The following is a 13,863-nucleotide window of genomic DNA, read 5'->3' on the forward strand; positions in this document are numbered from 1 at the left end:
AAGAAACGTTCAGTACGCGATCGATCGTCGAGTCGAACCTTATAACTGAAAAAGGAGATCACTCGAAAGCGTCCCCTATAAGCAATAATTTGGACATTTTATTCGAGTTAGCTCCCCACTGGCGCCATGCAAGTCGGTAGAGATTTGCCGTCACTACTATTGAGAGAGACGATGTGTTTCATCATTTTTAAGATGAGGAAATACGCCGAACATCAATAGTAATATCATTTTTTCAGCAATAGATAAGCTCAAAGAGCGGCACTCAAAACGTCGCCTATATAATCTATGTTTGGTTTGTCACGATCTGGACTTCACGAACGAACGGATTCGTGCAAGTTACACATATATGTGCCATTCAATATAACAATGACACCGCCAACAATTCCTAGTTGTTGGAAGTCATTGCAAGAACGGGGTTTCGTCTGATTCCACTGGCCGTACAAGACGTAGACATAGGAAGCTGGGCTCGTACGCTTTCTCAATTCTGTAATGACTGCAGACAAGGCAGCTTGAGTAAGGTGCGAGTACAGGCGCTGGCAGCGTGTGTTCGATGTTCGATTCGATGGTCTCTCGAATTGGTGCGCTGATGCGGACGTCGCCAGCGGACGTCTCTCTGTCTGGCTGCCCGGGTCAGAGCCAGGATGGCGACTGCGGTGGTGGTGATGGCGGTGCTGCCGGCAGCGGTAGCTGTGGTCCTAGTGAAAAGCAACGAGAAGATATCGAACCAAAACAATGAAGCTGAACTCACGCAGTCAACTCGGCAATGAATGAACTTCACAGAAGCCAAACCAGATAGGTCCCGCTCCGTCTGCCACGAGAGACGGACCCCTGCAAGGCCTAGGCCAGCAACGATCTGCAATACACTAAAATAAAGATAGCGAGAGAGATACTAGAGACGCAGATAGAAGAGCATTCTCGTAGTAGACAGATCTCGTACTGTAGAATCCACAGACATACGAGGTCGCAGTCAGAGTCAGGGACCCTTAGCGGACCTAGACGCAAGGTTCTTTCTTTTCGCATCCTACGCTAGTAACAACAATCGAGGTGATACGCTCCGCATGGCTACATAAATAGATCTGTCTCTCATACTAATATGGAATGGCTACTGCAGTAACAGCAGCCGTCGCAGCCGACGTGCTGGAACGCGACTCGCTCAGTTACTTCTAGCCTGTCTGAAGAGCCTGCGAAGACCCCCAACAAGACCACCTTAGTGAAGAAGCGGAGCTTAACTGTGGAGCGAGGGTTTGATTCTTCGAAAGCTATGTTAATATTTGGACTGGACTCCCGCTGGGCCAATTAGGTGTGAAGAAGACCTACAGAAAAGCGAAGACGAAACAAACCAAAGTAAAACAACCAACAGAAACCCCGAGCGGCTGAACGATGCGGTATGGCGATTGGCCAATGCTAGCCTTTGCGTATGAGACGCCACGATACTAGCCTGCGGACCACGTCTCGCAGGCAAGCTTATTTGTACCTGAAAGAGTAAACCTATATGAGCATGTTGGATAGAATTGACCCCTTTGACTGTTCTAGTCCCAGCTAGGTTAAACGGCCAGTCATCAAAGAGGTTTAGAGGCGTTAGCCTAGCAAGTAACACAGTGAGCAATTTGAGTCGTTCTTGCTCACGCCGAGTTCAACGAAGAAACGCCGTTTATGGAGGGTGACAGAAGTGGCTAGAGGAATACTCAAATTCACACTGGGTGGGCGGTGAACATGGGCGGGAGTGGGCGTAGAAACGGAGACATTACGAGACGTCACGAGAGTGGACATGGAAAGAAGACTTTAGAGATTATTATTTGTAAGTAAAGTGTCATCAATATAGCTGTCGGTGTAGTCGATTGACGTCAGCATATCAAGAAGTGTATATCATGAAACATTTCGCCTATACGTCTGTGTCTTTTTCCTTTCGTTTTAAGGAAACGAACGTTGAGGTACACTAAGTCCTGAAACGTAACCTGATTTTTTATCGCTCTTTATATATGTTCAAATGTTGTAATCAGTGTATGGGAGACGCACTAATCCAAAAAGTACACACACAGACGTCTTTCGGACACTTGCTGCTGGTCGAATTTATTGCAGAAAAGCCAGGCAATAATCATTGAAAAGACGATCCATTCGAACTGGGTAAAAAGGCAAAGACTTTGGTATCGTTGACAAGTGATAGTAACTATTATAATCAATGAGCGAAGATCAACTTTGTCGCGCACATTGCTTTCAATATGATATTCGTAATCAAGATCCGTTACTGGCTTTACGTACGTTGATCTTCAACACAGAAATTTCGTACACTTTTAGCTAGCCTCAAACAGGCGCTATGCTAGATAATCCAAACAGCTTCATGTAATTGTTACCTTTCTAGTTTACAGAAACCTGATGCAATGATATTGTAACTTATAGTTAAGAAAAAACAAACCTGTAAAGTTTTCAGATTTAGTAACAAGTCAAATTTATGTCAGTTCAAGCCTTATCTATCGAAACGCACGAACATGGGCATTCGATCCCGCCGGACCACTTCAAAGGGGTCTAGACGATCTCGTCAAGGAGCTCTAGGGAATAGTGAAGTTAATCTTGATTTTCTCTAGACACTGCCGGGCGATTTGTGTGCACAGCTCTAGCCAACTCGGATCCCAGTCCTTTGCAAAAGACGAAGTCATTCTGGCGTTGTCACGGATCGCGCCTTCATAGAGTATGGGATAGAGAGAAAAGCGCGAACCTCTCTTGCAGGCACCCAGTTGAAAGGGGCTTGTCGGCGTACGCAAGGAACTTTACAATGCCGTCTTCGAGGACGCCGCGCTAACATCACAATAATACAAAGCAAACGAGATATTGCTAGCGTTGATCTATGGCGTCTATGGTGGTCTCTAGCGTTGTTACAACAATGAGCAACGAGACTAAGGTGTGACGATTCATCGGATTACTTCTCGGGGGCGGGTGAAGGTAGAGAGTGTAGGTCGTGATCTCTGCAGTTCACGAACCACGTCCGAAAGTCCTGCAGCAGGACGCATCTCAGAGTGACGCCGTCGGATCGTCAACTTGCCGACGATGTAAATACAAGCCCACCGAAACCCAAGAAAACTAGTTTTTTTTTATGACCTGTACTATGCAAAACGCAAATACGAATCTGTACGATTATGATCAAAGAACGAACTATGACAAAACACGCGAAGCGTTTAAGGAATTGGCTTAAACACATTTTTATAAAAAGCTGTTAAGTTTTTTGTTTACGATGTTACCGAATAGGAGAACAGAGCTTCGTAAGCGGTTATAGCAGATACACCCTATCATCCTGGATTGCTGCCAAGTCTAATGAAGATTCTATAATATCGATTTTATTGTTAGACATGAACTTCAATTTTCCCTAGGTGTATTAAATTTATCGAGGAAATGTTTTTCATCCGCTTCACAAATTTTGCAGAAAAACGTAGTTGGACGTAGCAACACTTATGCACTGCTATTTATATAGGTACCGCCATTCATAAGCTAACGCTTTGTGCTTGCCCTTTTATGCTGCCTACAAGCAATGATATCTACATTTCTAGAACGTATGCTTCTGTGTTTTGAATCTGATCACTTCGAATCAGACTGCATGCTCGCGTATAGGTGCGTTTTTTGCTTATAGCTTTTTCCCCTTTTCCCTTAAACCTAACCCGTTGTTAAGGCTTACGTCGATCTACCACTACGGTCGCCGTCGATCGTTGGTCGACGGAAAGTTTTAGCGTATTTGTATCATTAGCATAAATAGCCGTAATCAACATAATCATCGTCGCCGCGTTATTTGGCCGTATCCGTCAATCTCACTCGATTAGGTGATATGGCACCGTCCCCTGTGGGCCATAACAGACGCGCGTATATACTTCACCATGGACAACGGTGCTGTCGTCGACAACGACGGATCGTTTCCGCTACGGTCTACGAATACGTAATATTTATCGTTTAGCGAAGTTTAGTAGCCAAATAGACGCTATGTATAAGTGAAATCGCAAGCGACGAAAAGAGAGAGAAACACGTAAAATTAGTCTGACGTTGCCGCAGTGCGTTTCCCCAGTGCGTTCGTAGTTTGATACTGACTATTGGGTTTGCGAGGAGTCACTGTAGGACAGATTCCCGAGTAACAATCCAATGATAACGTAGGATATTACGTATTGTACATACGCGAGAAGAGACTAGAAGCTCGGTGATCCCTAAGCAACCGCTGAAACGTAACAGCCAATACATTTAGGGGGCAAATATAAGCACAGAAGCTGAACACTTTCCATTGACCCAAGCATTGAACTTTGCAAATATTGGAAAAGACACATATTAGGGTGTCTGAACTGTAGCGCGACACAACAGCTCCATATATTATAGTTTGAAAGAAACCGCCAAAACCGATCTATTGTTATTATAGACACGTACTTAGGTGGAACTTCCTAGTATTACTGGAAAGCAGATTTAATATACTTCCAACAAGTGCCATTGCTGGCTAGTACAGTGTACCATATAAATATCTGCTTGCTTTAAATTGTTCAGACAGCAATAAGTTATATTTTCTACTCGTTGTTCGACGTATTATTTTCTGCTCTGTCCAATATCTTCAACCTGTAAACGTTCTGAAATTGCGTCCCGGATTCATTATAAGCTCCATATAGTAGTGACAGATAGGATATCCGCTTATCTAGTCGACATAGGCGTAATATACCCAATGCTATTGGCAAATTCGTGGCCGTCCGCTGTTCAATCCAGCCAATATCAAACTTCGTTCTTCTTTTATTGGCAAGTTTTATTTAAGAAAACCCTAATTGCCTAACAACGTATGAATGTTATTACGTACATATAAGCGCAGTGGTAAAAAAATCACTCTATTCCGAGTCACGCTGTTAGATGCTGACAGCAGTTCATCTTCCATAGTCCATCAGCCGATAAAGGACAGGACTGATCACAAGTACATGATAGAGATAAAGCAATCCTTACTTTTGACAGCTGGAAAAACTGCTCATTTTAGAGTTGTTCAGGGTTCGCCGCACTTTTCCAGGCCAATCTCGAGTGGTCACTGCGACTGAAATCTGAAAACATCTGCGACTGAAGAGATCCTACAGCTTCGCGCAGTGCTATGTTTCTAGTTCCACCGTTGCTGTGCTTACTTTTCAGACGTTCCTGCTGCTGTTACTGCTTTATATTGGTCTTCGACGTTTCGTCCCGAAGAAAAAACGTTGTACGTAATCGCTCATCTACACGAAACCGCTCCCGCCCAACAAAGCATTGAGTGTGCTCGTCTCAGCAGAACGCTGCCATATCGTCATCACGGCAAGAAGCACAATTTCTATAATATGTGTTACATATACACACACGTACATGGGCTGTTATTTTAAAAAGACGACGTCGTACATGCCACTCCAGAGACGCAGCCAGCGTCTCTCCCTTCTATTGTCGTTGCTATTAATAATCGTTGCCGGTTTCGTAACCACAGAGTCAGATCCATTACGTTTTCGACTACCGAAGTTGTAAATGATAGTCACGTCCTGTTCGCTACGTTACCCCCTGTGCCCCAGAGGGACATGATACGTTGTACGGGTATCGTTCGAGAATCAAGCTTATGGACGGTCGTGTTTATTGTTTATTTATTTGGTTTGTTTAAGCTCGAGCTTTAATATCGCGTTGCTGCCGCTACTTCTGCTGACGTTCACACGCTCAACTGAACTGAGCCCCGACCCAGCGGTTGTCAATAACAGCAAAAGTAGCGGCAGCAGAAACATTTCAGCTCCACCACCAGTTAGATCGTAAATCAAAACGCTGATGTTACGCCACCACCGCTGCTGCGGCTGTTGCTGCGGTCCGTGCTGAGAATCACAGCAGCACGAACGCCAAGATAGCCAGAGTATCATCTCTAAGGTCAAATGGCTTGACTGCCGCAGCTGCTACGTGGGGTGCTGCCCATGTGTCATCGAGAAGCCAACTCTCATTGGGGACAGAAGCTGTCCACCGCATTGAAATGCCGTATAGTCGTTTCGAACTGATAAAGTAAATGAATAAATGTGCGTTTCGCGGTGTAAAAAAATAGAAATAACACACCAGACGTGCACTGACTGGGTGGTATCAGCCACGCGGTCATGTAGAATGAATTGATGGAGCGCTGTGCGAGATCATTTGCTGGGATTCGTATGTATTATACAATACTTGTGTAAAGCTGGCACTCTGAAAGGCGGACGGTAGAGAGAAACGAGTCTTGTACGATGCCCCTCGTCTTCGTCTGCCCACGCTACCCCCTGGTGTGTAATGCACAATATCTAAATAACTCGCAACACACGTGCTATCAATCTGAGAATTCAATTACTGTTTGAATTGATGGTTTCATTGATCTAAGTGGCACCTGCTCGTACTTCTTATATTCGAGCCATTAATGCCAGATTTGGAAAAGGTTAAAAGCTTTTGTGTGATTTATAAGCGCTCTGTTTCGAACTGCTTCGTGCACTCGGACTATCGCGATTGATCTGCAGGTTCTGCGGAGTAACTACTGAGGTTTGTCTAGTACGAACGATTCCGATCTTCCGCCACACGAGGTCCTGCCTGTTCACTTATGAGATTGCGCACCTCGATCAAGATTAACCGACCAAAAGAGATTCTAAATGTCTCAGCGACTTGAGAAGTCGAGGGCAGGTCCTCATAGAACTATCAGCCGCGGCAAATCGCAGGTCCCAGCTGGACTGATCGCCTACTTCTTCGATATCATCAACGCCATCATCACCTCTCTCTTTTCTATCACATATCTTCGTGCCTCATTCAAACGGACTAATGCATTTTCAACAAATATGATATAAAATATCGCAGTATGTACGTGCGTTTTTTTTTTCAGGACAGCGTCTCCGTTTCCTTTACAATAATCTATGTTAAACTTTAAATGTAACTTTTTTGCGATGGATACATAGAGCGATTGATTGACTGATTGCAAAGCGATTCAGTAACGGCTTTCTCCTACCTGTGTTTGAACAGCCAACAACTTACACATACAGAACAATCATAAGGTGCAGATTAGAACGAATTTTGCCTCAGCCATGTGCAGGTTAGGACCCTTCTACCTGCCCGGACTATTGCCTTAGATCTACCACGACTTCGTCCTATCGATTTCGGTTGCTTTGTTGTATTACTTTCGTGTTATAGATACAGAAATGACTTTGTGTGTATATACACAACACAGTCTAAACACACACGCCCAAATGCGCGTATTCCGTTGTCTGTTGCCCCAGTTCTGTCCCAGGCATATGTTCACTTACGTATGTATCATACGAGAGACGGTGAAAAGTACTCTTCACTTTTTCTGCCGGTGGGCGGTTGATAAAGCGACAAGCAAGATTAATGAATTCCATTACCAACGATAAACTATCGACCTGCAGAATGTGCGAACATTGTTGACGACGATGCGGACTCGGAACGGCAAACGTGTTCAGAGATACGATATGGCATAGGTTAAATGCGTTTTGCCCCAGCCCAGGTCGAAATGGGTAGCTGATCCAAAATATCGGTATCTATCGGCTCTTTGAATTCCCGCGGGGACTCAGAAGGGGAACGCAGGAGCAGCTAATCGATCTCATATAGGGTGAGCTAGGACTGGGGCAAGACGGTCACAATATTAGAAACCAAGATAAAAAAAAAAAAAAAGAAAAACTAATAATAACGGTAGGTTACATACAATAGATACAATAAAAGCTGAACAATGTTTGTCGCTGGCTAAAAATGTAAACGATGTATTGTGTATTATAGGTTCCCATTATACCTTTCATTTTTGTGTACTTTTCCGTAGTTACTACCAATAGCAACTTGAAGAATGCAAGAAGGCATTTCGAATCTAATTCATTTGGCGCTCAATGAGGATGTGATTGTCGCCTGTAATAACATTTTGTCTAGGTTCTAGCTTTATGTATGCAACGAGTCAATGACCGGACATAGGTAAAAGTACTTCGAGGCAATGAAAAACACCTTTTACTTAATGCGAATAGCCGCTACGGCCTGATGAGTCGCAGATTTGCCTATAATTTGAAGAAGATTGAGGTTTATCATCAAATTGAAAATCTACAGTTACTCAAGTAACTCTATGATGATATTGAATTTACGGTGCTGATAATTAAGGCTCGTCCATCTAACACGATGGTTTTCGGTAAAATGTATCCCTTTTTTTTTTTTTTTTTTTTTTTTTGCTGTTCTCAAGTACATATTACTCAACAGTTTTATACACATACGCCAATATGGATGTGAAACAGAGAGGAAAACTAGGTTGCGTCATTTTTGAAGCACATTCAAGTGAAACAAATTAGATACAAAAAGTTTATTGTTAATTACCAGAAAACTTCGCTATAAGTTACGTTAGATAGATAGAATAGTACGCCGATAAAACAGATTTCTATTACCGTACACAATGTACGTTGTTGTTGTTGGTGGGATAATCGCCATTTACCCAGTTTCGTACAGTACCCAACGATGACGCTGTTTCGTTTTTGACTCGCTGAGAGACCTTCAGCAGAGCTTCCCAGGAGGTCTCAACGACCCCATCATGAGCTTTACGACTTTTCTGGTTGAGAGAAATACAAGGCGTCGGCTGAAGAGAACAAGGAAATAACCAAATTCAGTAACAGATTACTTCTATTGAAGGTCGCAGTATTTTTGTTGTAGGGATAATGCCGACTACTAAGAATCAGTCTGCCGGGGTTGTTAGTCACTGGCAGGAACGACTTCCGTTCATCACATCAGTTGATAAACCTTCCTGTCCTAAAACAGTCCTGGAACTAACAGCGATTCCGTCCGAAATGACGACACCATATATCTATTTTCGTCGGAGAACTATTTATATGAATCATACTAAGCTAGCAATCACGCATTAATTCAGTAATCATAGCAAGCAACAACAAGTAACGTTCATAGCACATAGATGCGTAAAACCTTTTGAAACCAACCTTGAAAAAAAAAAAAAAATTTGCTAGGGTAATAGCTTGTCAGTACCTACAAAGCTACCTAAAATTTCAATGAGCAAAAATCTCATCTGCCATTTGTTTTCGAGTAACGCACAGCATAGACAGACGCTGTAAAAAACGCTCGTACCCTCTTTTACCCCATCGCCAATCCTTTACTGAAATGATCAGGGGCTGTTAAGGGCAATCGACATTGACGCTTATGGAAATTATTCCTAGCCAATTGTTTATTAACGCCAAGTGCTTTGCCAGCAGTAAAAAAGAAAGGACGTTTACCATCCCTTAAAGTATATCTTTAGCTACTCGTTTGCTCATTATGTTCGCAGCTAGCCCTATTAGATTCACGTTTCCTACGAGCTCTAAAGCTATGCTTAGTTATATTGTTGAAAAGGTATCGATTATGCCCGCCGAACAGCAACTGGCCATATTGGAAAGTTCTATAATTTTACATTCGTATCATTTTCGGTACTTCATTGCTTTGGTAACGATCATGGCGAAGGCCAATGAAGCATCACTATATCATCCTACACTCTCAGTCGCCCCCTATTTTGAGAAATAAAAAATTGAACGGCAGATCTCGGCCATCCGAACAGCCAACGGGTAAGTATATCAACGTCCCTCTTGAAGCTCTAGCCCTTTTAAATGTTTTTTTTTTTTGTTCGTGATCTATTGGCTCTACACCGCCCAACGCTACGGTAGCGAAGCTGTGCACTGCGACGCATCAGGCCTGGCTCTTGGCGGACGCTCGGGACGAAAATCCCTCCTTCGGTCTTTCGGCTTCAGCTAAAATCTTTCCATGACGCTGTTGTCTGTATCCACGATTTCGTAGCGTCACCGTAGGGAAAGCAGCACGTCGCGATGCTGTCTGTTGTACTTTGACTTCAGTGAGTTGAAGTTCCGACGCTGTTCTCGCCGGCGCCGTTCGCCGTGATTGTTGCTTAGCGACAACAGCAGCAGCAGCAGTAGCTAATCTGGTAGCAGCGGGGTTTTCAACAAGGACTGTTGCGTAGAGAGTCAGCGCGTCATTCTCCGACAGTAGTAGCGGCTGCCGTCGATTCGAATCTAGCCAGGTCGGCTGTCGCACAGCCATCAGCTCCCGGGCGACTTCACTCTCATGTCGTAGTCATCGGCGTCGTTGTCGTCTGCCATGGCGGCTGGTGACGGCGGATTCCGGCGTCAGGGTTTCGGTTCGAAAACGGGTGCCAATTTAGATGTAGCGAAGATAACGAAGACCTATCGACATCTGATAACGTTGATGACACACACACACACACACACTACACCAAGATCGGCTGTTGCTGTTGCCATCCAGATGGAACACTATGAATTCTACCGAAGGCACATGCAGTATACTCGCTTAGATATGACTGTGTCTCACAAGAGTTGCCACGGCACGGTATAATAGGGCTCGCGGCCGTTTGAGCAGAAGCAACGTTGGAACGGAGGCGTACACACGGAACGTATAGAGAGAAACGTAACGTACAATCTATATACGTACATAAGCACTTTTACAAGCATCTCCATAGAGGTCACTGTGCGACGCTTAGCTGCGAAGGAACCCCGGCCGCGAATAAAAATAAATGAACGTAAATAACAAGAAGTTTAGGTGAAAAAAAAAAAAAAGTATTAAGCCTTAAGGAAACTAAGGCACCGTAAGGTTTTTTTGCTTTACAGCAACCATGGACCCGTCGAGACGACAATATAAACCTGCCCGTGTTCCCAAGACATTTATTTTTTTCTGTCCTTTCCGTGATTTTTAATCACACACATTCGTCGATGTGAGCCGAAGCGATATTTTGTCAACGTATTGAATCTAAGGTATACAAACAAAGGACGAAGATTTTTTAAACAACACGACTTTTTCTTGCTATGTATAATATATTATAACTATGACTGAAGTGGATATTTTTACCGTTATATTTATTGTATTTAACGTAGGAGGTCTTCTTCATCAGAAACAAATCAGAACAGTGTTTGAATTCGCATGAAAATGAGGTTTCATGCGCATGTGGTGGTCATACTTCTAGTAGGACATGACTGTAAATGTTCTAAAATTTACATATTCCCATGAGCGTTCTCGTCACCGTGGATCGTGAATTTCTAACGATAATAAACAGAATATGATATATTTTTGATGTTATTTTTATGTAATGGCGTTAATCCGATATGAACTGCCAAAATGAAGGTTGTATTATACATTTGTCGTTCCTCCAGAATGTTCCTGAAGAACAAATCGTATCCAGTTTAGGCCATTTCGTTTTAAGCTGAAAATAGCTCGATGGTGCCTCGATAGGCCTGAGTTTCACGCAAGACTGTGCTTAGTAGAACGTTTTTCCTTTCCAACAATTGCAGATTGATTGTAAAAAGAGTGATGTAGGACGATTCCTACAAGGTCAGTTCATTACGCAACAATCTGCAAGAGGTAAACTGCAAGCAATTAGACGGGAGGCTCCATTGTCGGAACTATTAAGGATGTGGGTAGGTTTTCTGAAACAGCCAATTCAACACTATCGTATTATTTATTTTGTGTTAATCAAATTAAACAATCGATCTGCATTGACCTGTCTGTTTCGACATGCGGTAGGCAGACGTCTTTAAAACGGTCAAAATATACTGGTAGCAGTATCTCATCTTTGCGGTCTCGATAAACGCAAATGAAGATGCTTGCGTATCGCTTGGCATTATCGTATCATCTAGTGGTAAGCTATTACGTACTTTATGTCTGGGTGTTAAGCCGACCCACCTCATTAGAAAAAAGTTAGCCGCGCTATAATAAGCGCACGATGGATCTACTTGTTTAATGTCAGAAACTGACGATATCACTACAACTTCGTTACTATTATCTGATCTACAGGTATTGCTCATCAATGCTGAAACCGGCCATTGTCAACAGCGTCTTCCAGACCTCGACATCCATCGTTCCGTTGGCATTTCACGCAAAGCTTTCTTCGGATCTGAACAATTGCGCCGGCCATTTTTTCGTGATCTACAACAGCAACCGGTGCGGCCAGTTTTTTCCGTGAGCGAGCAACACTTTTACGTACAAACAGAAAATCGCGATTCGCCGAAGTGCTGACAACTGTTTAATTCGAAGATAAAAACAATTCATTTATACTCCTTACTTATTTCAGTTTTGTCGAAATACAAACAAATTTTTAGCTCCTTTACAATATGTTCAACTACCTAAAAAACATATATATATATATATATATATATAACATAGTAGGTAGTACTGCTACAACTGTGTTACAAAGATTAAGATGAACTAGGATTATTTACCGTTTACTTAACCACAGATGCCTTGGTTGTCACAATCGTTATGTCATATATACTTGGCGGCGATATGTTTGACAGTGAGAGAAGGATCAGCCCGCCAAACGTCGAGGCGATCTAACCTCGTCACATCAGTTTCTCGTGGATCGATGATCTTTTCTCTACCTTGCTGCTTCTTTATCGTCTTTCTCCTTTTTTCAGCATAAGCTGCCCACCGTATCGCATCGAGCGGTTACGAAGACGTATTTAAGCTATAGATCGAATAATACGAGTATCCCCTGCACGCAGAAGACAATATCCCACACCATCCACTGATACCGCCCGTGGACTTCCCGTACGGTAAAAGTCTACGACCAGGGGAAGCTCCTCGGTGTGAGCTCATTCGTCGCTCACTTTCAATTCGCCTGATTCGCCCAGTAATTGTAACAACAACGAGGACACCTAGTTGAACGGGCCGATGCTGATGATGCCCCTTAAGCAAATACCAAGACGACGAGCTCCTTAACTAGCAATAATCCATAACTTCAGACAGCCATCGCATTAAGCAGAGCAAATACGCAACAGTAGCTCCCTTTAACGAAGCGGAGCGCCTTGCCATTGGCCAAGTTGGCGTTTCAAGCGTTCTTAGCGCGAGATGATTCCTATAGTGGCTGGTTCTCTCCGCCTTACTGATAGCACTACTGGAGGATAAAGATGGCAGCCGAGAAAGCCAGTGACTACGGGGGTCTCGACGACTGAGGTCCTCTGCTTGCCGCTACCACCGCACTAACACCATAAAGTGCCGTGCGTGGCCATAGGCCACCACCAGCTACCGTTGTCGAATCCCTGACCGGACTTGCCTGGGATTGTCGTCTCGATTTGCCTCGTCGCTAGCTGTGGTCGCTTCTCCGCTGATCTTTCAAAGGATCCGACTCCCAGCGGGACGTCAAAACAGACATCGTCTCAGCCATTCCCTATGGATCACCCAACAGCCAGTTCGGTTAGGAATCACCAATCAATACTGAATTCATTTCATATGATAGGGAGTGTGCATAGGGCAGATAATGTTTGAAGCCGCCGGGAAGTTAAGTTCCAAAACTCGCTATTCAATAGCGGTCGGCTGTGTGATGGCTACCGTAGTCGTGTGCGGATACCATGCTCTGCTCGTTGAATCCTACAGGGTCAGCTCACTTCTTGCCATCGTGCTGATGGCTTGGGACACCCGATCCTCGCAACTTCGGCTTGAAACGCGGCAAAGCCAGAATCTGCGGGTGATATTATTGCTCCCTGTGTGGCTGAGTGAGCGCCTATTATTAGTTACTTCCCTTGAAAAATGGTGGAAGCCTTTTGAGCAGTATCGCAGAAAGATCTCCAGTTTCTTGTATCGGCATATGACGTAACAAGCTTTTAGCTAAAACCGATCCTATTTAGCTACTGTCTACATGCATCAGGTATACTGGAACGCAACGACTGCTGGCCACGAAGCGCGACAGATCTTTAACAAAAGTAAGCAACGACGCTTTGAAGGTTGAAGCATGATACGTGCTTACCATCGTGACAGAATAGTCGCACGAGTGCCCTGCCGAAGTAATGGTTCCCGTTAAGATTCAAACACATGAAGGTGGCCGACGGAAAAAAATTGCTGAAGGTGGAGTTACCTGGCGGAGTCCACTGA

At 43.9% G+C, this 13,863-nt stretch overlaps 1 long non-coding RNA gene across 3 annotated transcripts in view; it reads right to left on the minus strand.

The window, feature by feature from the left end:
* LOC147756727 (uncharacterized) overlaps positions 1-13,863 on the minus strand; it is a 61,422-nt gene that overhangs the window by 29,408 nt on the left and 18,151 nt on the right. The window contains exon 3 of one of the 3 annotated variants that reach the window (XR_015323553.1): positions 11,586-12,015. The exons of the other annotated variants lie outside the window; for them this stretch is intronic. This is a non-coding gene — a long non-coding RNA (uncharacterized LOC147756727). Of the gene's footprint in view, positions 1-11,585; positions 12,016-13,863 lie in introns of those variants that run through there. 3 annotated transcript variants of the gene reach the window in all.

This window comes from Varroa destructor, unplaced genomic scaffold (assembly GCF_002443255.2).
Source record: "Varroa destructor unplaced genomic scaffold, Vdes_3.0 BEIS01000003.1, whole genome shotgun sequence".
NCBI classification, from domain to species: Eukaryota; Metazoa; Arthropoda; class Arachnida; order Mesostigmata; family Varroidae; genus Varroa; species Varroa destructor.